This window comes from Mirounga leonina, unplaced genomic scaffold, assembly GCF_011800145.1.
Source record: "Mirounga leonina isolate KUSES-001 unplaced genomic scaffold, KU_Mleo_1.0 Mir_151, whole genome shotgun sequence".
In the NCBI taxonomy this organism is placed as follows: domain Eukaryota; kingdom Metazoa; phylum Chordata; class Mammalia; order Carnivora; family Phocidae; genus Mirounga; species Mirounga leonina.
Window position 1 is genome coordinate 43,903,649 of NW_023270377.1, and position 25,628 is coordinate 43,929,276.

General features: G+C 38.4%; 2 pseudogenes; one reads left to right on the forward strand and one right to left on the reverse strand.

The window, feature by feature from the left end:
- Positions 1-3,214: 3,214 nt before the first annotated feature.
- On the reverse strand, positions 3,215-8,980 carry LOC118012666 (annotated as a pseudogene).
- A 1,522-nt stretch (positions 8,981-10,502) lies between these two features.
- Positions 10,503-14,087, forward strand: LOC118012667 (annotated as a pseudogene).
- The last annotated feature ends 11,541 nt before the right edge of the window (positions 14,088-25,628 follow it).

Here is a 25,628-nt window from a genome sequence, read left to right on the forward strand (position 1 = left end):
TAACGTGTGCAGTTACCCCTTCAGCTGGTTTCCTAGCTATTATAATGAAGAAGGGTCCATTCCACCTGGTGTCACAGAAGAAGGTAGGTGCTAAAAAGCAGGGAGATTCAGTGGTGGGAAGATGAAAGAACATTTATCCAAGAGCTTCTATTTTCCCTCATGATGTATGGGGCAAGGAGAACAACTAAAAGTGAAGGAGGAGAAGGATGTGAGTAAGTTTCTGGAGAGAGGAGAATGTAGGATGTGGTTATTTTGGAGAGAGGAGAAGCTGTAATACCTATCAGGCAAATAGGGTAGGATTATTAGTGTTAAGGGCTCATTTGAGATCTGTGGTCATGGATTTTAAGTGAGACCAGCTGTGTATGTTTCTCCCACTATGTTCAGCTGCTTGAATTCAGGAGAATGGCAGACAGTTGAGTTTCCCTTGAGTTGGAGTTTGGCAAGGTGTTGGTGGCTGAGGAAGAAAGCATTGCTCCCATAACTGTCTTTTCTCTCCTACATCATCAAACTTTTACTCTCAGATTTTTCCTTTGGTATAAAATATCTTTCAGTACCTACCAACCTTAAACAACGACAATCAATACAAAACAAAATACTAAACCAAACCTGTTACTGCACTCCTTTAAAAAGAATCAAGCTACCACCCCTATTTATCTGTTCCCTTCAGAGCTTAACTTCTTAAGTGATAGTCCCAGCTCCATTTCCCCACTTTGTATTTTCTCAACCCACTCCAATCCAGCTCCTTTCCATGACTCCACCGACACGTGTTTATCAGACAACCAGTGACTGCCATTGTGCAGCATTCGTAGTCCATCCTCTGTCCTCCTCTGGAAACCACTTTCTTCTCCTGGATACCTTGACACAACACACCCCTCTTTTCCACCCCCACCCCCTTTGCAGTGGCTGCTCCTTTGAGATCTCTTTCAGAAGTTTTAAATTGTTGGAGATCATGTTGTTAGGAATCACTTCTTGTTATCTAATTTATTTGTCCTAGGGAATCTTCTTTACTAGCAAGTATTAAGTATTATTTATATGCCAGTGATCTCCATAAATTGATTTTCCAATGTTGAAAAATCCTTGCATTCCTAGATCCACCATCGATAATGATGTAGTGTTATTTTTTTTGTACATTGATGAGTGCAGTTTGCTAATGCTTTATTTAGGAGTTTTGCAACTGTATTAGTGAGATTACCTATAACTTTTTTTGCATTTGAATTAAATACATTTTTTTTCAAAATAAACCCTATTAAAGAAAAACTATTCTATATTCCAACTAAAACTATTTTAGTAGAACTTTCCTTTCTAGAAACACTAATTAAGGAAGCAAGGCGTTTTGTAAAATGTTGTCCTGAACAAGCGACAGTAAAAAATAAATATTTACATAACTTTCACTTCCTCAAAACAGAGGATACTTTCTGTTCCTCAGACTTGGAAACAAGGTAAAGAACAGCCCCTCAGCAACTTTGAGCAAGGAGGTTGCTAAAACAAAACTCAAGCAATTGAGGGGCTCCTCTGTGGCTCAGTTGATTGAGCATCTGACTTTTGGTTTTGGCTCAGGTCATGATCTCAGCATCATGGGATTGAGCCTCAGGCTCCGCACTCAGCAGTGAGTCTGCTTGGTGTTCTCTCCCTCTGCTCCTCCTCCTGCTCTCTCTCTCTCTCTGTCTAAAATAAGTAAATAAATCAATCTTTAAAACAAACAAACAAAACTCAAGCAGTTGAATATGGACATCTCTTAAAAGAATTTGGGGGAACCTAACAAAGGATCCTAGTTCTTTTTGTGATAACGGATACAAAGGTGAACTGGCTCTTCCCAAATAGCAGTGATGAGAGAGCCTGTCCCAGCCTGGTGCTCACTTATGCTATGTTCCCTGAAAAAATCTGGTACTTCTGCCCAGAGGAGACATTTTCTTTTTAGAGATTCAGTGTCCAGGGAGCTCTTTATGTTAATGATGTGAATGTAGACTCCATGTGAGTATTTTAAGGATTGGAGGCAAAAGTATTTTTCTAACATGGCTGGGCAGAGTCCAGGTATCAAATGGCTCATTTCCAGTTTGTCCTATTGCCTCACCACACATTTGTAGACCTAGGACCACAGACCTCTGCTACATCATCATAATCACATCTAATGTCTGTCCTAACTTATGATTCATGTTCTGTGCCTGACAACAGTCCCTGCATTTAACAAATAATACCTACACGTAAAACAATCCACTGTTACCAGGCATATGGTCACAAAACTTTAGTAATCTTCTGCAGACCAAGCAAATGTTTTAAACCATAACTGGTCATGCATCAAATTCACAGTCAGATAACCCCAAGATCACAAAAATTTACACAATACAAATAAAAGACACACACACACACACACTTCTTACAGAACTGTGCTTAGGGAAACTATTTGATGAGTGCCACTGAAGTCCTATTTTGCTAAATACATGCTACTCCAGGTATTTTTGTTTGGAAAATCTATCCCCGTAGGGCACAGCTGTTTATTGGAGGAGGAGAAAAGGAAGAGATGCTTGTGGCAACCAGACAGGTTTTTTTTTTTGTTTGTTTATTTAGGTGTAGTGTCCCATGATTCACTGTTTGCGTATAACACCCAGTGCTCCATTCAATACGTGCCCTCTTTAATACCCATCACCAGGATAACCCATCCCCCCATCCCCCCTTTCTTCTAGAACCTTCAGTTTGTTTCTCAAAGTCCACAGTCTCTTGTGGTTCGTCTCCCCCTCTGATTTCCTCCCCTTCATTTTTCCCTTCCAACTATCTTCTTTTTCTTTGTTAACATATAATGTATTATTTGTTTCAGAGGTACAGGTCTGTGATTCATCAGTCTTACACAGTTTTTTTTTTTTTTTTAAGATTTTATTTATTTGACAGAGAGACACAGCGAGAGACGGAACACAAGCAGGGAGAGTGGGAGAGGGAGAGAAGGCTTCCCGCTGAGCAGGGAGCCCGATGCGGGACTCAATCCCAAGACCCTGGGATCATGACCTGAGCCGAAGGCAGATGCTTAGCGACTGAGCCACCCAGGTGCCCCACTCTTACACAGTTTTAAGGTCTTCTCAAGTTGTATAAAATGGACCTAAAGACACGTTTAAGTGTTGTCAGGATGGAAAGCTGGAGCTGAAATGTGGTAGCAAACCAGTTGCAAAAGCATACAGCAGCTATGCCTTGTGGTCAAACCTGTTCCCAGATACGCAAAAAAGTTTCAGGACACATAGCTTGTTGGCCTTTTTCCATATCATTACATAATGTGATCAATCATGTATGAATTTCACAAAAGATTCATATTCTGCTACACTGTTATAGAGGATTTGCTCATACCCCTCCTAAATCTGATCTTCCTAGTCTTTTAAGAGATGCTTACATATTATTCTAACTTGTAGGGAGGTAAAGGGGGCTGGTCCTTCTTCAGAAGGAATCTGGGGAACTAGGTGGTATGCATTGCTGAGGAGTAAGGCTGATTCTCCGAAATACAAGCTTCACTCTGATTAGGAACAACTTGTGAATGTCTCTACCTCTGATAATGACTATCTTCATGATTTATCTTCTGAAAATTTTCTCCAGAGTTGGACAGTGGGAAGCTGGGCAGAACAGGCTGAAGCACAGTGGGCTGAGGTGGCATGGCCCGCAGGACCTAGGATCCCGGGTGTGGCCTGGCAGTGGGGCGTGGCGCTGCTGGGGGGAACCTGGGCTCAGCAGCGCCCCCTGGTCTGCAGCGGCGTCATGGGGCTCCCGTTGCTGCCAAGCAGCAGGGCCTTGAGCGGATGCTGTGGGGCTGTGGCCCAACCACCTGCTGCTCTGTGGAGCTGACAGACACGGCCTCTCCAGTGGCACCTTCAGCACCCCACACAGAGGGATTGTAATAATAACGTGCACAATTACCACTAGAGTATACTGTGATTAACTAGCAATTGTAAAGTATTAGGTAAATATCACACACCCATACAAGAGTAGAATAACTGAAATCCAGCCTCTGAAATTTAAGTAAAAAGAAATGGCACTTAATTGTTTTATATATTAATATTTTTCCTCTTAGTTTATAATTTTAGAAGACTTTAAAAATGCCAGATCCATGATCCCAAGTTTTTCAAGTGTGAGGAAGCCTTTATAACAGAATATTTTATAGGCCTTTATGTGATTACGTTTATAACAATTTTTTTCTTAAGTTTTTTATTTTCAGTATAGTTAACATACAGTGTCATCAGTTTCAGGTGTACAATATAGTGATTCAACTATTCTATCCATTATCCAGTGCTCATCATGATAAGTGTGCTCTTTAATCCCCATCACTTACTCCATCCAGCCCCCCACCCACTGCCCTTCTGGTAACGATCTGTTTGTTCTCTATAGCTAAGAGTCAGTTTCTTGGTTTGTCTCTCTCTCTCTTTTTTCCTTTATTTGTTTTGTTTCTTAAATTCCATATATGAGTGAAATCTTATGGTATTCATCCTTCTCTGACTCACTTATTTTGCTTAGCATTATACACTCCAGCTCCATCCATATTGTTGCAAATGGCAAGATTTCATTCTTTCTTATGGCTGAATAATATTTCATTATATACACACACACACACACACACACACACACCCCACTTCTTTATCCATTCGTCTATTGATGGATACTTGGGCTCCTTCCATAGTTTGGCTATTGTAAATAATGCTGCTATAAAAATAGGGGTGCATATATCCCTTTGAATTCATGTTTTTCTATTTTCTGGGTAAATGCCCAATAGTGTGTTTGCTGGACCATTGAGTAGTTTTTTTTGTTTGTTTGTTTAGAGAGAGAGAGAGATCACAAGCTGGGGGGAGAGGTAGAGGTAGAAGCAGACTCCCTGCCGAGCAGGGAGCCGAATGTGGGACTCGATACCATGACCCTGGGATCATGACCTGAGCTGAAGGCAGACCCTTAACTGACTGAGCCACCCAGGTGGCTCTATTTTTAATTTTTGGTGAACCTCCATACTGTTTTCCACAGTGGCTGCACCAGTTTGGATTTCCACCAACAGTGCAAGAGGGTTCTTTTCTCCATATCCTTGCCAACATCTGTTTTCTTGTGTTTTTGATACTAGTCATTTTCACAGGTGTGAGATGATATCTCATTGTGGTTTTGATTTGCATTTCCCTGATGAGGAGTGATGTTGAATATCTTTTCATGTGTCTGTTGGCCATCTGGATGTTGTCTTTGGACAATGTCTGTTCATGTCTTCTGCCCATTTTTAAATTGGATTATTTGTTTTTTTGTGTTGAGATGTAAAATTTCTTTATATATTTTGGATACTAACCCTTTATCAGATATGTCATTTGTAAATATCTTTTCCCACTCTGTAGATTACCTTTTAGTTTTGTTGATTAGTTCCTTTACTATGGAGAAGCTTTTTATTTTGATGTAATCCCAACGTATTTTTGCCTTTATTTCCTTTGCCTCAGGAGACAGATCAAGAAAAATATGTTGCAACAGGGGCGCCTGGGTGGCTCAGATGGTTAAGCGTCTGCCTTCGGCTCAGGTCATGATCCCAGGGTCCTGGGATCGAGTCCCACATCGGGCTCCTGACTCAGCGGGGAGTCTGCTTCTTCCTCTCCCTCTGCCTCTCCCACTGCTCATGCTCTCTCTCTCTCTCTGTATCTCTGTGTCTCAAATGAATAAATAAAATCTTAAAAAAAAGAAAAGAAAAGAAAAAATATGTTGCAACAGCTGATATCAGAGAAATTACTGCCTGTGCTCTCTTACAGGATTTTTATGGTTCTATATCTCACCTATGACCCTTAATCCATTTTGAGTTTATTTTTTTGTGTTGAAAGAAATGGGTCCAGTTTCATTCTTTTGCATATAGCTGTCCAGTTTTCCTAGAGCACCATGTGTTGAAGAGACTTTTTCCCATTGTATATTCTTTCCTCTATTGTTGAATATTAATTGGCCATATAATTGTTTTCTATTTTCTGGGTTTTCTATTATGTTCTATTAATCTATGTGTCTCTTTTTATGCCAGTACCATACTGTTTTGCTTACTATAGCTTCGCAATATAACTTGAAGTCCAGAATTGTAACAGCTCCAGTTTTGTTTTTCAAGATTGTTTTGGCTATTTGGTGTCTTTTGTGGTTCCATACAAATTTTAAGATTATTTATTCTAGCTCTGTGAAAAATGCTATTGGTACTTAGGTAAGGATTGCATTAAACGTGTAGATTGCTTTGGGTAGTATGGACATTTTAACAGTATTTGTTCTTCCAGTCCATGAGCATGGAATGTCTTTCCATTTCGTTATATCATCTTCAATTTCTTTCATCAGTGTTTTATAGTTTTCAGAGTACAGTTCTTTCACCTCTTTGGTTAAGTTTATTCCTAGATATTTTATTGTTTTTGGTGCAATTGTAAATTGAATTGTTTTCTTAATTTCAGTTACCCCTGCTTCATTATTGGTGTATAGGAATACAATGGATTTCTGTACATTGATTTTGTATCCTGCAACTTTATTGAATTCATTAATCAGTAGTAGTAGTTTTTTGGTGGACTCTTGAGGGTTTTCTATATAGAGTATCATGTCATCTGCAAATAGTGAAAGTTTTACTTCTTCCTTAGCAATTTAGATGCCTTTTCTTTTTGTTGTCTAATTGCTGTGGCTAGGACTTCCAGTACTATGTTGAATAAAAGTGGTGAGAGTAAACAGTCTTGTCTTGATCCTGACTTTAGGGGAAAAGCTCTGTTTTTCTCCATTGATGTTAGTGATGGGTTTTTTGCATAAGGCCTTTAGTATGTTGAGGTATATTCCCTCTAAAACTATTTTGTTGAGAATTTTTATCATGAATAGATGTTGTACTTTGTCAAATGCTTTTTCTGCATCTGTTGAAATGATCATACAGTTTTTATCATTTATCTTACTGATGGGACTTATCACATTGTTTTTACAAATATCAAACCACCCTTGCATCCCAGGAATGAATCCCATTTGATTGTGGTGAATGATTTTTTTAATGTATTGTTGGATTCAGTTTGCTAGTATTTTATTGAGGTTTTTGTAGCTATGTTCATCAGAGATATTGGCCTGTAATTCTCTCTCTCTCAATCTCTCTTTCTCTCTCTCTCTCTTTTTTTTTTTTGGTAGTGTCTTTATCTGGTTTTGGTTATCAGGATAATATTGGCCTCATAGAATGAATTTGGAAGTTTTCCTTTCCTTTCTATTTTTTTTAGAATAGGTTTAGAAGAATAGGTATTAACTCTTCTTTAAACGTTTGATAGAATTCACCTGTGAAGCTATCTGGTTCTGGACTTTTGTTTATTGGGAGTTGATTACTGATTCAGTTTCTTTCTGGCTACCAGTCTGTTTGAATTTTCTATTCCCTCCTGTTTCAATTTTGGAAGGTTATATGTTTCTAGGAATTTATCCATTTCTTCTAGGTTGTCCAACTGTTGGCATATAATTTTTCATAATATTCTCTTAGAATTGTTTGTATTTCTGTGGTGTTGGTTATTATTTCTCCTCTTTGTGGTTTTATTTGGGTTCTCTCTCTCTCTTTTGATGAGACTGGCTAAAGGTTTATCAATTTTGTTGATCCTTTCAAAGAACCAGCTCTGCTTTCATTAAACTCTTTTATTGTTTTTTAGTTTCTATATCATTTCTTTCTGTTCTAATCTTTATTATCTCCTTCCTTCGGTTGGTTTGGGGTTTTGTTCTTCTTTTTCTAGCTCCTTTGGGTGTAAGATTAGGTTGTTTGAGATTTTTCATACTTCTTGAGGTAGGCCTGTATTGCTACAAACTTCCCTCTTAGAAATGCTTTTGCTGTATCCCAAAGATTCTGGACCATTGTGTTTTCACTTTCATTTGTTTCCATGTAATTTTTAATTTTTTTTTGATTTCTCAGTTGACCCATTCATTGTGTAGTAGCATGTTATTTATCCTTCATGTATTTGTGCTCTTTCCAAATTTTTTTCTTGTGGTCAATTTCTAATTTCATAGCACTGCGGTTGGAAAAGAAGCATGGTATGACTTCAATCTTCTTAAATTTATTGAGACTTGTTTTGTGGGCTAATATGTGATCTATTCTGAAGAAAATTCCATGTGTACTTGAAAATAATGTGTATTCTGTTGTTTTGGATGGAATGTTCTGAATATACCTTTTAAGTCCATCTGGTCCAGTGTGTCATTCAAAGCCACTATTTTCTTGTTGAAATGTTTGGATTATCCATCGATGTAAGTGAGGTGTTAAAGTTCTCTACTATTACTGTTTTTCTATTAATTAGTTCCTTTGTGTTTGTTATTAAATATTTTATGTATCTGGGTGATCCCATGTTAGGTGCATAAATATTTACAATTGTTATATCCTCTTGTTGTATTGTCCCCTTTATTATATAGGTCCTTCTGTGTCTTCTATTACAGTCTTTGTTTTAAAGTCCTTGTCCAATATAAGTATTGCTACCTTGGCTTTCTTTTGACATCCATTTGCATGATTATGTTTCTCCATCCCCTTACTTTCAAGCTTCAGTGATTTTAGGTCTTAAATGAGTCTCTTGTAGGCAGCATATAGACAGATCTTCATTTTTTATCCACTCTGTCACCCTATATCTTTTGATTGGAGCATTTAGTTCATTTTCATTCAAAGTAATTATTGATATATATGTATTTATTGCCATTTTATTACCTGTTTTGTAGTTGTTTTGTACTTTTTCTCTGATCCTTTCTTGCTCTCTTTCATGGTTTGTAGCATTCGTAAATGGTATACTTGGATTTCTTTCTCTTTATTCTTTGCATATCTATTACTGGTTTTTGATTTGTGGTTGCCATTAGGTTTGTATATAACATCTTCTGCATATAGCAGTGTATATTAAGTGTATTGTTGCTTAAATTTGAATCCAGTCTTTACTCCCCTTCCCCCTCACACACACTTTTTAGGTATATGGCATTGTCATATTTTACATCTTTTTATTTTATGACTCCCTTGACTAATTTTTATAGGTATACTTACTTTTACTACTTTCATGTTCTTTTACTTTTCATATTCCCACTAGTGGTCTTTCCACTCAGAGTTCTCTTTAATATTTCTTATAGGGCTTGTTTAGTGGTCATGAACTGCTTTAACTTTTGTTTGTCTGAGAAGCTCTTTATCTCTCCTTCTATTCTGAATCAGAGCTTTGCTGAATAGAGTATTCTTGGCTGCAGATTTTCCCTTCCACCACTTTGAATATATACTGACACTCTTGGCCAGCAAAGTTTCTGTTGAAAAATCCACTGATATCTTTATGGGGTTTCCCCATAAGTAGGTAACTGACTTCTTTTCTCTTGCTACTTTTAACTTTTTTGTTGTTTATCATGACTTTTTTTGCCATTTTAATTACTATGTGTCTTGGTGTGGACCTCTTTGGGTTGGTTTAGGAGGGGGTAGTCTCTGTGCCTCCTGGATCTGGATTTCTGTTTCCTTCCCCAGATTAGAGAAGTTTTCAGCTATTTCTGCAAATAAATTTTCTGCTCCTCTTTCTCTGTCTTCTTCTGGGATCCCTATAATGCGAATGTTATTGTGCTTGATGGAGTCACTGAGTTCCCTAAGACCATTCTTAATTCGCATGATTTTTTTCCTCTCACTTTTTTCAGCTTGGTTACTTTCCATTACTCTGTCTCTCAGGTTATTAATTCGTTCCCCTGCTTCATCTACCCTGCTATTTATACCATATTTTTAATTTTATTTATTGTGTTCTTCATCTCTGATTTTTTTTTTAATCTCCTTGTTAGGGTTTCACTGATGTCCTCCACTTTTTTCTCAGGTCCAGTAAGTATCTTTATGATCATTACTTTAAATTCTCTATCAAGCATATTATATCTGTTTTGCTTATGTCTCTTGCTGTGGTTTGGTCCTGTTCTTTTATTTGGGACATATTTCTCTGTCTCCTCATTTTGTCTAACTCTGTGTCTGTTTCTGTGTGTTAGGAAAGTCAGCTACCTCTCCAGATCTTGAAGATAATGACCTTATGAAGAAGAGGTCCTGTAGTGCCCTGCAGTTTAGTGTCCCCTGTTCCCCAGGGCCTGGGGCTTCAGGGAGTGTCTCCTATGTGTGTTGCATGTGCTCTGCTATTGAGTCCTGGCCTCTTTTTCCTTCAGTCCAGTTGTCTGCAGAGGCTCTCTTTGCTTGTCGTGGGCAGCGTTTGGTCCCCAGCAGGGGTGTGGCATGTTTTAACAAGGTGTGTGCTGTTTTGCTTGTGAAATAAGACCTGCCATCATTGGAACTGAGGTCTCATAAAATGCACAAGTCTTGAAAGGAGGTGTTGGTGGGGTTTATGCTGGTCTTCTGGGGGAGGGGGCATATGGCACTGGAACTGAGGCAAGCGTGACTGGGAAAGGTGGATCCTCCCAAACATAGGGGCTAAGCTTAGTGTAAGCAAGTTAGGTAACAAGTGTTGCTGCAGTGGCCCTTGGTTTATGCTGGGGGGCAGGGGATGGAAATGGCCCCTGCCAGCTCCTTTGTGGAGGGGACTCTCTGTGATCCTTGCCTCTCCAGGTCACACTCTGAGATGAGTAAATCACTCTCCATCCAGTCTGCCCCAAGCATTTTTCGAATTGCTGGTTCTAAACTGTATCTGCAAGGGCTGTTTGTTATGCTCTCTCCTTAATGGAGGGGACTCTGCTTCCTAATGCCCTCCAGGTTTTCCCAGAGCCACCCACTGATTTTTAATAATTCCAGGCTTTAAGTCCTGCTGGTTGTAAGAATTAACAAATTCAGCCCCTCTCACTTTCAAAGACAAATGTTTTGGGGATTCATCTTCCCTGTGCAGGCTCCCTATAATGAGTATTCTTTTAATGAGAAAATACATATAAAAAGGTATACTGATGCATTAATATATTGAAGTAAACCTGTTTTTTATTAGTCCTGGGCTGTGTGTGGTGTTGTGGTGAGAACATGAGCTCTAGAGCCAGATTGCCTATGTTCTAATTCTGCTCCCTCACTTCCTAGTGTGTAACAAAAGTAATCTCTGCATATCTCACCTTCCTAATATTTAAAATGGCAAGTAATAGTGCTTATTTCATAAAGTTGATGATGGTTCATTGATATCTGACATGAAAAGCCCTTAGAAGACTACCTGGCACATAGCTATTCATTTGAAAAATAACACACATATTTATATTGGACTCGTTTTTTAGTTAACATGTAATGAATGTCCACTGGACTGTAAAGCTTGGAGACTAAGAATAAAGTCCTAGAGGGCAGGGGCTGTGTCTATGCCACTGATCTGCATCTTCAACACTAAGCATGGTGCCTGGCAAGTAGTGAATGCCTAAGTGAGTGAATTCAGACAGATTTGGGTTCCAATCATAGCTTTGCCATTTATAAAGCAGCTGCCTAAGTTACCTGACCTCTCAGCTATAAAATGAGGGTAACTTCATAGGTTTGTTGTGAGGATAAAGTATGCATGTAAAGTACTTTAGTACCTGCAACATACTGCATCAGAAATGTTTGCTATTAGCAGGAATTCAAATGCTGACAAACTACGGAATTGAGAGTTTGAGATGTTAAACTGTCTATGTCAGCCTATTCAACTGTCTGTCAAATCTATAGCTGGAAACCCCTGCCCAGGAAAGCAGCCTGTATCACATCCATTTCCTCACTTCCTCCTCTTCCTCCTGCTAACCTAACCCTCCAAAATAAGTTTCTACATCTTTTGATTGCTCTAGTGTGGAAGGCACTGTTGGATGGCTACCCAACAGTTATTCCTTTCTTTCTTGCTCTCAGGGCTCCAGTTTGTTTGGAACAAGGGGATAGATTAGATTTTTGTTCCCAGTCCTTCATTCCCTCTCTAATGGAATTATACATCTACACTTTTTGGTATCTGACGTTGTAGCATTTTCCACTGGAGTAGGCAGAGTATATATCCTTGCTCAGTTTGTGTTGGAATTGGCCAGGTAATTTGTTTGGCAAACGGAGTGTTACTGTACATGACATGAGCAGAGACTCTAAATGTGTTTGTGTGATTTTATCTGGCTTCTTGTGCACTTGCCATTTGCCATGAGACTATGCCAGGGTTGTCAATAGTGCCAGAATGAGAATATGCATCGGGCAAACATGAAAACACACACAGTCCTGTATCCAAGCCCAGCTGATCCCAGCCAAACATAGGAGAATCACAGATGGCCTACATGCCTGTAAGTGAGGAACAAATGCTTGTTCTTATAAACCACTAAGATTTTGGGGTTGCTTATTATGAAACATTATCATAGCGAAAGCTGGCTAATATAGGCACTAGTCTGCCCACCTCCAGAAGATGAATCATAATTAATATGAGCTAATCCTATAGTTCTTTTCCATACAAGAGAACTTTCCAGATTCATTTGGAATTAAAGGTGGCCAAATGACCCAGTATTGGCCAGTGAAATATATGATGGTATCTTCTGGGGACTTCTGAGAAATCTTTTGCTTTTATGGTAAAAGGCATTGTAGGGGCTGAAAGCAGTCTTTCCCTCTTCTCTCTTGCTTGAAATTTCAGTGGGCATTTTGAGACCATAATTTGAAAACACAAAGATGAATAACTAACAGCTATGGATGATGGAGCAAACAAATAGAAAGTCTAGGCTCCTGATGACATGGCTTAGTGGTTGACCAATACCAACAACCACCTCTCTTTACACTTCTTATTTAGTCAGATGTTTTGCTTGCTTTCTACACTATTCCTAACCTACTATAGCTGAAATATGTCAGTTTCATCATCTTAGTTACTATTTCTCTGAGGTGAGTGATGAAAAAGAAAAGGGAGCTGTGTAATCACAAGTCTCCTCACATAAACCTTAGGAAATCTTGTTGGGTTATTAGAGCCTGATGTCTGTGTGTAGTCTTGGTTTGTTTGTTTTTCCTGTGTTGCCTCATTGTCAAATGTTTGTAATAATGATGAACAATTAGCTTATGGTTACTTTTAACCAAAAACATGGTGGGGACTGATTTGGATACAGAAAAGTACATCCTGGCCAACACTGAAAACCACTATGCCAAATGGTGATTTCTGGAAAGGGAGCTGTGTCAACTGTAGAGTCACAGTAAGAGCATCTCTTAGAGGGTTGCCAGGGAGTGAGCTGCCAAAGGTATTCAAGAAATGTGTGATGTGTGCAATACCACCAACTTCAACTTGCACTGCGTGTATCCTCAGTGTAAATTTGGAGTATGTGTGGATTGCTACCAAATGAAGAGCAAAAATTGCCAACAGGGTGCTACCTACTTTTCCTTGGCTAGGATGAGTGAAGAGTCAAGTACGTGAACCAAGGAACTTGATGAATACACAGATAATTCTTGGAAAAGTTATCTATAATGTTGGAGACTTCATTTTGTAAGAGCAAAAAGTGGGATAAAGGCAAATTGTCCTTGTTAAAACAGGTAATTCAAGCTCTTTCCAAAGCCAGCCTCAGAGACATAAAGCAGACTCCTTTACTTTGAGAAAAACCTGTTCTTGATGCTGCACTCCTGTAAAATCCCTCAGTGGGAGCCAGCAGCTATGGGTAAGAGCACAGCGTCCAAGCCAACCAACAGCATAAAGTTGACCTGTCCAACCAGCACTCTTCCTTTAAATTGGCCGGCAGACTTTACCAGAGAGAATGTCAATAAGGAAAACAAAGACAAAATGGACACAAGAATAACAAAAAATCCTTGATATCCTTGCTTCTTTGGTAGAAAATAAGACTTGCTCTGATTTATGTAAGAACCTCAAGGAATGATGAGAAGAACAAAATTCTGATACTCCTCACTATTGGCTGTGTGGTAATTACTTACTGTGCTTGCAAGATCCCAATGATAAGAGGAACTGGAATGTATTCAGGGAGTACTGGACACAGGGTAGCCAGTAATGGTGTCTGGATGCATTATAAATTGAACACTGAATTTTTAAAACCTGACACTTTCATCAAAGAATTTGGTGACCAGTAAGTTGATTTAGTTAATTGTGGGGCTGTCTTAGTCTATTTGGGCTGCTATAACAAAATACCATACATTGGATAGCTTAAAAAGCAAGCATTTATTTTGCATAGTTCAGGAGACTGAGAAGTCCAAGATCAAGATGCTGAAAGATTTGGTATCTGGTGAGGGCCACTTCTTGGTTCATAGACAACTGTATTCTTGCTGTGTCCTTATAGGACAGAGGCAAGGGAACTTTCTGGGGTCTCTTTTATAAGGGCATTAATGAATTAATAAGGGCAGAGCCTAATCAACTCCCAAAGACCCCACCTCAAAATACCATCACATAGGGGGGTTAGATTAAAAAAATGAATTTTGGGGGGACACATTCAGTCTATATCAAGGACCAATGAAATCATCACTGAAGTCACAACAGGAGACTTTTGAGATGGATTTGAAGGAGTTCCACATTTCTTGAAAAATGAAAAGGAATTAGCAATGATGAAACTTAAGGACTGCCTACCAGGAAGAAATTTTAGAGATATGCTTTCTGGGTTTGACGATCTGATGGCCAACATTCCATTGCTTGAATATACAAGATGAGACGGTGAACTGTATTTTGTTTCTAGGTTACCAAAATACTTTGGCCAGATTGAGGTCCCAAGATGTGTAATGCTTGTAGACAAATTACTTTGGAAGACCAAAAATATGGAGTGACATCTGCTGACACGTATCTGGTGCAGCTGATGTCATGGCCTATGTGGGAATTTCAAAAGGACAGTGTGACTGAGAAGTCCTTAAAACTGTCTAAGATGGAAATTTTCATGAACTCACAATAAAGCAATGTATTGAAAGAAAAGAGAAGCCTAGAGCATTCTGGTACATATATACCAGATATGTATATTTGAGAAGACACAGAGAAGATATGAGTGTTTCTTTAAAAGTTATCAAAAAGCAAGCTCAGGAAAACCCAGCAGCAATAACCTCACTAATCAGATCTGGTGTTTAGACCCATCATTATGAAAGCATCTTCATCAAAAGTATAAAGTTGGGGCGCCTGGGTGGCTCAGATGGTTGAGCGTCTGCCTTCGGCTCAGGTCATGATCCCAGGGTCCTGGGATCGAGTCCCACATCCGGCTCCTGGCTCAGCGGGGAGCCTGCTTCTCCCTCTCCCTCTGCCTCTCTCCCTGCTCATGCTCTGTCTCTCTCTGTATCTCTGTGTCTCAGATGAATAAATAAAATCTTTTTTTTTAAAGATTTTTATTTATTTATTAGAGAGAGAGAGAGAGCAGGAACACAAGCAGGGGGAGTGGGAGAGGGAGAAGCAGGCTTCCCACCAAGCAGGGAGCCCGATGCGGGGCTCGATCCCAGGACCCTGGGATCATGACCTGAGCCGAAGGCAGACGCTTAACGACTGAGCCACCCAGGCACCCCATAAATAAAATCTTTAAAAAAAAAGTATAAAGTTGAAGGCTGGGCAATTGAAAGTTGCCAGAGGGGCACCTGGGTGGCTCAGTCGGTTAAGCATCTGCCTTTGGCTCAGGTCATGATCCCTGGCTTCAGGGTCTCTGCTCAGTGGGGAGCCTGCTTCTCCCTTTCCCTCTGCTGCTCCCCCTGCTTGAGCTCTCTCTCTCTCAAATAAATAAAATCTTTAAAAAAAAATTTACTAGAGACATGGTAAATATCCCCGTAGGAATACCATATTAGGTTCATAACTTATTTAACTGATCAAGTGGCTGATGATTTTCTTTCTAGCATGTTATACAATGTTTCTGGTTTACTCAGGAATTCTGTCGTCTGTCACAGACTTATACCAGTCATGAAGATAAATTACAGGTGAAGAATGTTATCTACCGTGCAGCAATACTAAAAGCCAGCAAATCCAGTTTCAGCAAACCCTAAAGGTCCCAGAGATGCTGTTACCCCTGCACAATGGAAGTAATTTATTGGTAGCTGTCAAAACTCTTCAAGCAGGGGTGCCTGGGTAGCTCAGTCAGTTAAGCATCTGCTCAGTTCATGATCCCAGGGTCCTGGGATTGAGTCCCATATTGGGCTCCCTGCTCAGCAGGGAGTCTGTTTCTCCCTCTGCCCTTCCCTCCGGCTCATGCTTTCTCTCTCTCTCTCAGGTTGTTTCTAGGTTACCAAAACAAAAAACTCTTCAGGCAGGATTCCTGTGGATTTTAAGAATCAAGTTACTTCATTTTTAAAAAGTCATACCTGACTTTTGAGGGTACTCTAATAATGTGTATTTCTAGTGTTGACAGACACTAAATGTGTATGTGTAGTAAATATTTACAGAACATGCATCCTTAAACTGTGACTTCTCGCCCAGGGCAGAGATTTGCAACCAGCAAAACCAAAACCTCTTACCAGCTTTGGAGCAATTCCTACAGTTATTTCAAAGCTACTTATTTGGATTGTTTAGACAAAATGCATCTATAACTATTAGGAATCACTTTGCAGTTTATTTGGGTTGAATTTTGTTTCATGTTTGTCTAAATACCCCTTCCTCTGTCCTTTAAGTTTCAGAAGAGCAATGGAGGAAATCAACAGCTAATGATGGAGTTTTTATTATATTGCATAGGATTGACATTATATAGTAGAAATCAACTACTGTAAAATTCTGGGGGTTAATAATCTTTTTTTAAATAAAGTTTTTTACTTAAATGAAGCTTTGCTGGTATTAAGTGTTAAGCATTTTGCACCATTTATATAATTTTTTAAAAAGCTTGCAAAATACCTTTGCTAAAATAAAAGTAATGTAACATTAAACCATGTAAGGCAAAAAAATAATAGATTTAAAAGAGAAATAGATGAATTCATTATCATGATTTGAGACTTCAACACCCCTCTGTCAGAATTGACAGAGCCAGCAGGCAAAATTTAGTAAGGACATAGTTGAATTCAACAACATCATCAATCAGCTGGATACAGTCAACATCTACAGGCCACTTTATCCAACAACAGCAAACTACATATTCTTTTTAAGCTCACACGGAACATTCAGCAAGGTAGACTACATTCTGGACATAAAACACCTTAACAAATTAAAAGAATAGAAATCAAACAATATCTTCTCTTAGACCACAAATGAGCTAACTAGAAACCAATAACAGAAAGATAATAGGAAAATCCTCAAACATGTGGAAATTAAACAACACACTTTTATTTTTTTATTTTTTAAATATTTTATTTTTGCGAGAAAGAGTGAGTGCACAAGAACAAGCATGAGCTGGGGCGGGGGGAGGGGGGCGCCAGGGGAGAGGGAGAAAAATATTCCCCACTGAGCAGGGAGCCTGATGCTGTACTCCATCACAGGACCCTGGGATCATGACCTGAACCAAAGGCAGACGCTTAGCTGACTGAGCCACCCAGGTACCCTAAACAACACACTTTTAAATAACACATTGGTCAAAGAAGGTATCTCTAGAGAAATTAAAAAAATACCTTCAGGGTGCCTGGGTGGCTCAGCTGGCTAACTGCCTTCAGCTCAGGTCATGATCCCAGGGTCCTGAGATCGAGCTCTCCATCAGTCTCCCTGCTCAGTGAGGAGCCTGCTTCTCCCTTTCCTGCTCCCCCTGCTTGTGTGTGTGCTCTCTCTCTCTGTCAAATAAATAAAATCTTAAAAAAAAAAAAAAAAAAAAACAACCTTCAACTACATGAAAATGAAAACACAACTTTTCAAAATATATGGGATGCAATGAAAACACTTAGAGGGGAATTTATAGCATTGAATACATATATTAGAAAAGAAATTTCTACAATCAATAATCTAAATTTCCACCTTAGGAAACTAGAAAAATAAGAACAAATTAAATCCAAAGTAAGCAGAAGAAAAGAAATAATAAGAATTAGAACAGGAATCAATGAAATGGAAAGCAGCCAGAAAATTAATGAAACCAAAAGCTGTTTCTTTGAAACAATGAATGAAATAAGCCTCTAGTCAGGCTAATAAAAACAGGACACAAATTACTGATATCAAAAATGAAAAGAGGACATCATTATAGATTCCATGGACATCAAAAGGATAATCAAGGAATAGTATGGACAACTCGATGGCCCACAGATGTGATAACTTAGATTAAATGGATCAATTCCTTGAAAGACACCATCTGCTAAAATTCACACAAAAATAAATAGGTGAAACAAATAGACCTCTATCTATTAAAGAAATGGAATCAATAATTAATAGACTTCCAAAACAGAAAATATCATGTACATTGGTGAATTCTACCAAATATTTAAGGAAGAAATTTTTACCAATTCTCTGCAGTGTTTTTCAGAGGAGAGGAGCAGAGGCATACTTCCTAACTCATTCTACGAGGACAGGATTACCCTAATACCAAAATACATTGCAAGAAAATAAAACTACAGATGAATGAATATCTCTTATGAACATAGATGTAAAAATCTTCAACAAAATATTAGCAAATCAAATCCAATGACGTATAAAAAGAATTATATACCACCGCCAAGTGGGATTTATCTCAGGTATGCAAGGCTGGTTCAACATTTGAAAATCAATTAATGTAATCCATCACATCAATAGGCTAAAAGAGAACAATGTAATGATTGTATTAATAGATGCAGAAAAAGCATTTGACAAAATCAAACACTAATTTATGATAAAAACTCAGTAAACTAAATATAGGGAAATCTTTCCCAACTTGATAAAGAATAAAAAACAAAACAAACAAAAATAAAAGCAAACAAAAAAACAACCAAAAAAACCCCAAAACCCACTTACAGCTAACATCATACTTAATGGTGAGAAACTTGAAACTTTCCCACTAAAATCAGGTACAAGGCAAGGATGTCTCCTTTAACCATTCCTTTTCAACACTGTACTGGAAGTTCTAGCAAATGCAACAAGACAAGAAAAGGAAATAGAAGATGTACAGATGGGGAAGGAAGACACAAAACTGTCTTTGTTCACAGATGACATGATCGTCTATGTAGAAGATCTGAAAGAATCAACAAAAAAACTCCTGAAACTAATAAGCAATTTTATCCAGTTTGCGGGATCCAAGGTTAATATACAAAAATCAATCATTTTCCTACACACCGGCAATGAACAAGTAGAATTTGAAATTAAATTTCAAATTTACCTAATACCATTTAGTATTCAAAAAAATGAAATACTTAGGTATAAATGTGACAAAATATGCACAAGACTTATATGAAGAAAACTACAAAATTATGAAAAAATCAAAGAACTAAATAGTCTATGTTTATGGATAGAAAGACTCTATTGTTATGGTGTCCATTCTTCTCAATTTGATCTGTAGATTCAATGCAATCCCAATTAAAATCCCAGCTAGTTATTTTGTGATTATCAACACACTTATTCTAAAATGTATATGAGGAGGCAAAGGCCCAAAATAGCCCACACAATATTGAAGGAGACCAAAGTTGAAGGACTGACACTACCTAACTTCTAGACTTACTATAAAGCTACATTAGTTAAGACTGTGTGGTATTGGGAGGGGGGTGGGAGGATGGGTTAGCCTGGTGGTGGGTATTGAGGAGGGCACATTCTGCATGGAGCACTGGGTGTTATGCACAAACAATGAATCATGGAACACTTCATCTAAAACTAATGATGTAATGTATGGGGATTAACATAAGAATAAAAAAAAAAAGACTGTGTGGTGTTGGTTAAAGAACAGACAAATAGAACAGTGGAACAGAATAGAGAGCCAAGAAATAGATAAATAATGTCAACTGATCCTTGACAAAAGAGATAATCTTTTCAATAAATTGTGCTGGAACTTAGGGAATTTCCATAAGCCAAAAAAAAAAAAAAAAAAAAATCTAGACACAGACCTTATGCCCCTCACAAAATTAACTCAAAATGGATCGCAGGCTTAAGTGTGAAATGCAGAATTAAAAACTCCTAGAAGATCACATAGGAGAAAACCTAGATGACCTTGGGTATAGCAATGACTATTTAGATACAACACTGAAGGCACAATCTATGAAAAAAGAATTGATAAATTGGATTTATTAAAATTAAAAACTTATGCTCTTCGAAAGACCATGGCAAGAGAATGAGAAAGCAACTCTTAGGAGAAAAATATTTGCAAAAGACACATCTGATAAAGGATTGTTATCCAAAATATAAAAGAACTCTTAAAAACCAACCATAAGAGAACAACCTGATTAAAAAAGCCAAAGACTTAAACAGACACCTCATCAAAGAAGATATTCTGATTACAGATAAGCATGTGAAAATATGTTTCACATCGTAAGTCATCAGGGAAATTCAAATTAAAACTTTGAGAGTCCTCTGTACTCCTACTAGAGTGGTCGAAATCTGGAATACTGATAGCACCAAATGTTGGTGAGGATGTGGAATGAAGGGAACTCTCATTCATGAGTAGTGGGAATGCAAGATTGTACAGCCACTTTGGAAGTCAGTTAGTTGGGTGGTTTCATACAAAGCTAAACACACTCTTACCATGTGATCCAGCAGTTGTACTCCTTGGTATTTACCCAAAGGAGTTGAAAACTTATGTCTACCCAAAAACCTGCACACAAATGTTTATAGCAACTTTATTCATAATTACCAAACTTGGAGGCAACCAAGATATTATCTTCAGTTGGTGAATAGATAAATTATGGTACCCCCAGACAATGGCACAGTATTCAGCACTAGAAAGAAATGAGCTATCAAGCCATGAAAAGGCATGGAGAAATCTTAGATACATATTACTAAGTGAAAGGAAACAATCTGAAAAGACTACATACTGTATGATTCTAACTGTAAGATATTCTGGAAAAGGCAAAACTATGGAGACAGTAAAAAAGATCAGTGATTTGGGTGCTGTCGGGTGAGGGGGAGGATAAAAAATGTCATCTTAGATAGTCACATACTCAATTAGCCCACTTGCTGCTGTCATTTCTCAGTATTCAATTTATGTCATATGGCGACAAGTGGGGCCTCAATGCATCTTTACACAATTTTTTCAACTGGTCTGATTTAAGAATTTGTAAATCTTCGTGTTATAAGATGTTGAGTGAAAGATACAGCAACTATTACAATAATTAACATTACATTGGCAGTATAGGGTGCTTACATAATATTACACAACTTATTTAGTGAAAAGGATTCTGGTTTTGTTATCAAAGATCTGAATTAGAATTTGAGTTGTATCATTTATTCATTATATGACTTTGAGTAAGTCATTTAACTTCTTCTAGGCTCTAATAACCATTCTTCTGACTATAGTTACAGAGACCAATGAGGTATTCAATGGGCATTGTATTAGGTAAACTGCAGAGGGGTCTGGATAGATAAATTTCTATTAATAGTGCATATCCTCAGAACAGATTGTGCAGTGACAGAGTGAGGCAGCAATTTGTGTGTGATTGTTCTCGGTCAGGACATCTGGTTAGAGTCTTCTCTTACTATTTCACATGAAATATATGTCTATATGTGATGAGGATGGGCCTGCTCTGAAACTGTAAGGTGTAATTTCAGATCCCACTGGCTTCTAACAAACTGACCAAATGCAGTACTGTTGCAACTTAAGCACTTAAGTTGCTTTTTTTTTTTTTTTAAGATTTTATTTATTTATTTGACAGAGAGAGACACAGCGAGAGAGGGAACACAAGCAGGGGGAGTGGGAGAGGGAGAAGCAGGCTTCCTGTGGAGCAGGGAGCCCGACGCGGGGCTCGATCCCAGGGCCCTGGGATCATGACCTGAGCTGAAGGCAGACGTTTAACGACTGAGCCACCCAGGTGCCCTGCATCTTACCTTTTCACAAAGTATAAACTTAAAACTTTGTTGAGTGAAATGAATTTGGGGGGCACCAGAAATTTTCAGGCACTCGTTGGTATGATTAGAATATTGTGGGTCTTTTCAGGGAAATAAAGCTTCCCTGGATTTCCTTGTGCTCCAGTAGAAAGCCCTAGCTTCCCAACACTCTTCACATACCATAAGAATTAGATCTGTATCTACTTGTCTGTTTAATTGCTCTGATCTGAAATGATGATAAAATTTCTTTTATATTCCTGAGAAGACCCAAATGGTCACAAAACAGACTAGGTCCCTAGGTTAAGCCACAGTGTGCAGGTCAATCGATGGCAGTATCACTCACCTATAGAGTGTCCAAATATTTGTGTGGGACATTGGACCTTGCTCTCATTTTGATACCCTTGGGGGGTGGTGGGGGAAAGGCTAGTATACTCATTATTCACTTTCACTGTAGGGTAACTAACACGAACTCTGTCTCTGATCCACAATACCATATGTGCATATTCAGGATAAAATAATAGAGATAAATATTTAAAGCTCAATGGTTTTGGCATTCTGCTACTTACTAGCACTGTGACCCTGGGCAAGTCACTTAACCTTCCTCGGCCTCAGTCCTACCGGCAAAATAGGGAAAACAAGACTACATTTTAATGTGTAACTACATCCTAACGTGAGGATTGGCACATGGTGAGCCCTAAATAAATGATAGGTATTCTCATTGTTCAGTCATTATTGTTCCTGTGGGGCCCTTAAGAAGGTAGGAATTATTTCTGCAATGAGTTGTTTCATGTCTGACTCTCCCTCCACCCCCATCCCCAAACACGCAAACATCTGGACTTAAGCACCCAGACAGTAGGACCAGGGCCAGTGTCATTGTGGCATGGGCAGAGGTAGCTGTCAAATCACACTTCTTTCTTTTAATTGTATAAGGAATTCTGCACACTGCAGTAGGATTCCCTAGTCTATTAACATATTCAATAATGAAATATTGCCATCTTTTTAAAAAAGTATCTCTGCTTTTCTCAAGTGGAAATTGCCCTTAAAGAAAGGGCAAGATTGGGGGCGCCTGGGTGGCTCAGTTGGTTAAGCGTCTGGCTCAGGTCATGATCCCGGGGTCCTCGGATCAAGCCCCACGTTGGGCTCCATGTCAGTGGGGAGACTGCTTCTCCCTCTCCTCCCTGTTCGTGCTCTCTCTCGCTATCTCTGTCTCTCTCTCTCTCAAATAAGTAAAATCTTAAGAAAAATAAGGAAGGAAAGAGCAATATTGGCCCAGGGTCCCACAGCTAGTGAGGCATGGACTCCAGCCAAGACTCTGTCTTCAGAGTCTATTCTCCCAAACATTACATTACATGACTATACAAAGAGATTTAAAGAAACATTTTACAATACAAACAGATACAATGTTTCATGCATAAATCATACACAGAAATCTAATTATTATTACCATCTTAATTGCAAAAGGTATGTAGTACTCTTGCAGTCAAGAACTATCAGAGCTGGAAGTTACTTCAGAGATGACAGTTTCCTTCCACTTTACTGATGGGGAAATGGATGCCATGGAAGTTTAAGTGATTTTTCCAAGCAGTTCAGCGGAGCCAGAGTGACTGAGTCAGGGACTGAGTTCTACTTTCTTTGCCCTCCAAGAGTGGCCTGGGAGTAGATTCCATAACATCCTGAATTGCAAATATGGACCTATAGTGACTGGCACACAGATTACTCCTGCTAGAGATCTTCCAAAAGATGTAGAGATATTCAGAGTGACCTAATTTCCCATTAAAAGAGGACTTTGAAAATGTTAGGAGACAATGGCAAAATATGAAATAGCAATTATCCTTGGCTCAAGACACTCCCAATTAATGGACATACCAATTAAGGGTATACTTTCTGGGTAGTTTGTTCTCAATAGCCAGTTTTACATCTCTCTGCTCCTTTATTTAAGGGACCTGAACATATTGGTATATTTTGTAGTGTTCAATGTAGTGGTCGATATTTTCTTTAGGTTGTCTTATATAGTCAATAGGATATTTTCTACCAAGGTTATGAATTGGGGGGATGAGAGGAGTATTACATATTGGATACACCAGAGGGTAGAATGGAATGAATTTGGGTACATTCAGTTAGCAAGAATTCCAAAAATCTGCCAAATTATGGGGGAGACACGGCAGAAAGGCAGAACAGATTGTGTCACATAGAACCATTTGAGCAGGAGTGCTTATTGCCCTGAATGCAGGAGACATGGGAATGGTAAAGATCTTAGAACTCAACTTGGAGGATGCAAACTGGTTCAAATGCAATAGAAGAGGAGAGCAAGATAAATGCAAAGGAGGACAAAGGAGCAGAGAGTAAGGAAGGGGATAAGCAGAGTGGTGTTATCAAAGCTAAGGCTAGATAAATTACTTAAGAGGAAATGGTAGCTGTGAAACTTGAGGGTAGTTATAGTTTAGGAGGAAAGAAGGAAGTCATCAGGAGGCATATCAGCAAGGAATCTGAGCAGTTCTGATGACAAACTAAAGATAGCTAGACAGGTTGCAAGTACTTGGTCCTACAGCAACAGAGATAGCAGAAGTAGTATTTTTATATAATTTTTAAAATATTTTTATTTTGAAAACTTTCCACCTATAGAATGTTTGCAAGAAGAGAACATTAAATATCCATATGCCCCTTACCTAGATTTACCAGTGGTTAACATTTTGCTAGATTTGCTCCTATCTATCTCATATGCATCTTTAGTTAATGAAACATTTATATTACCTGTGAATTTTAAATAGTTTGTGTCACACTTAACACCTAAATATTTCGTCATTTATTTTCCAAGAACAAGGGCATGAAAACATGACTACAATTTACTTACCACCTTCAGGAGATTTAACACTGATATAATCCTATATCTAAAATTTGTATATATGCAAATTTTCCCAGGTGTCCTAAAAATGTCCCTCAAATTTATAGCTTTTTTCTCCCCTCCAATCCAGTATCCAACCAAGGATCTCACATTGCATTTAGTTGTTATATCGTTTGTGGTCCCCTTTAATCTATGATAGTTCCCCAGCTTTCTTTTCTTTCAAGACTGCCGTTTTTGAGTCCAGATCAGTTGTTTTGCACAATGTCCCTCAATTTGGTCTTGTCTGTTTTCTCATGGTTGAATTTAGGTTAAACATTTTTTGTAGCAGTACCATATAAATAGCACTGTAGACAATAAGCTTTACAGTAAATGACAGTGAACCAAGGTCCTACAATCCTGCTGCTGATTCTACTTGTCATAGTGAATATGTGTTTTGTGAAGAACAAATGGGATGTGCTGAAAGCTGATCTAGACCTGCATGACATAAATTGTATTCATCTCAAAATCCTACTTCCCTCTGTGCTACGTGTAGCTCAGGAATCAGAGGGCTGGCTTCTGTTACTGATAATCAAATCTTTTTCATTCTAGAGCTTATACTTTGTACTTTCCTTTGTCTTAAAGGAACTGATTTATAAAACAGATACAATATGTTTGGCAATGTAAGTATCAAGAATCAACCTCAAGATAGGTTTGAATCTTGCTGTAATTCATCTTCAAGGGAAAGTGAAATCCGTTCACTATTCAGGCAACACATTTTAGTGAGGGTGGCTAAATTTGCCAACTGGTTTGCTTAACATTTATGCAAAAATTTGTATTTTTGTGAACAGCTTTATCATACATGATTGTATTTAATGCTCAGGATGATCCTGTGAGGTTGTGAGATGATTGGGGCCTCAGAGCGGAGAGTTGGTTGGTCCTATTTTCCAGAGAGACTCACATCTTTGCTTGTTGGGCTGGTTTGCAGCCACACATACACTACATTCCCCTCTGCCTGAGAAAGGTTTTTGTTTCAGAATTGGTTCCTGGAAAGATCAGGTTACCAGAGAAATCAGGTTAATTAAGATCTTTGAATCCACAATTTCTGTAGAAAAATGGCCAGTTCTAAAACAAAAATCTCACTTTAATATGTTGTTTTCATTGCATGTTACCTAATAAATTATGACATC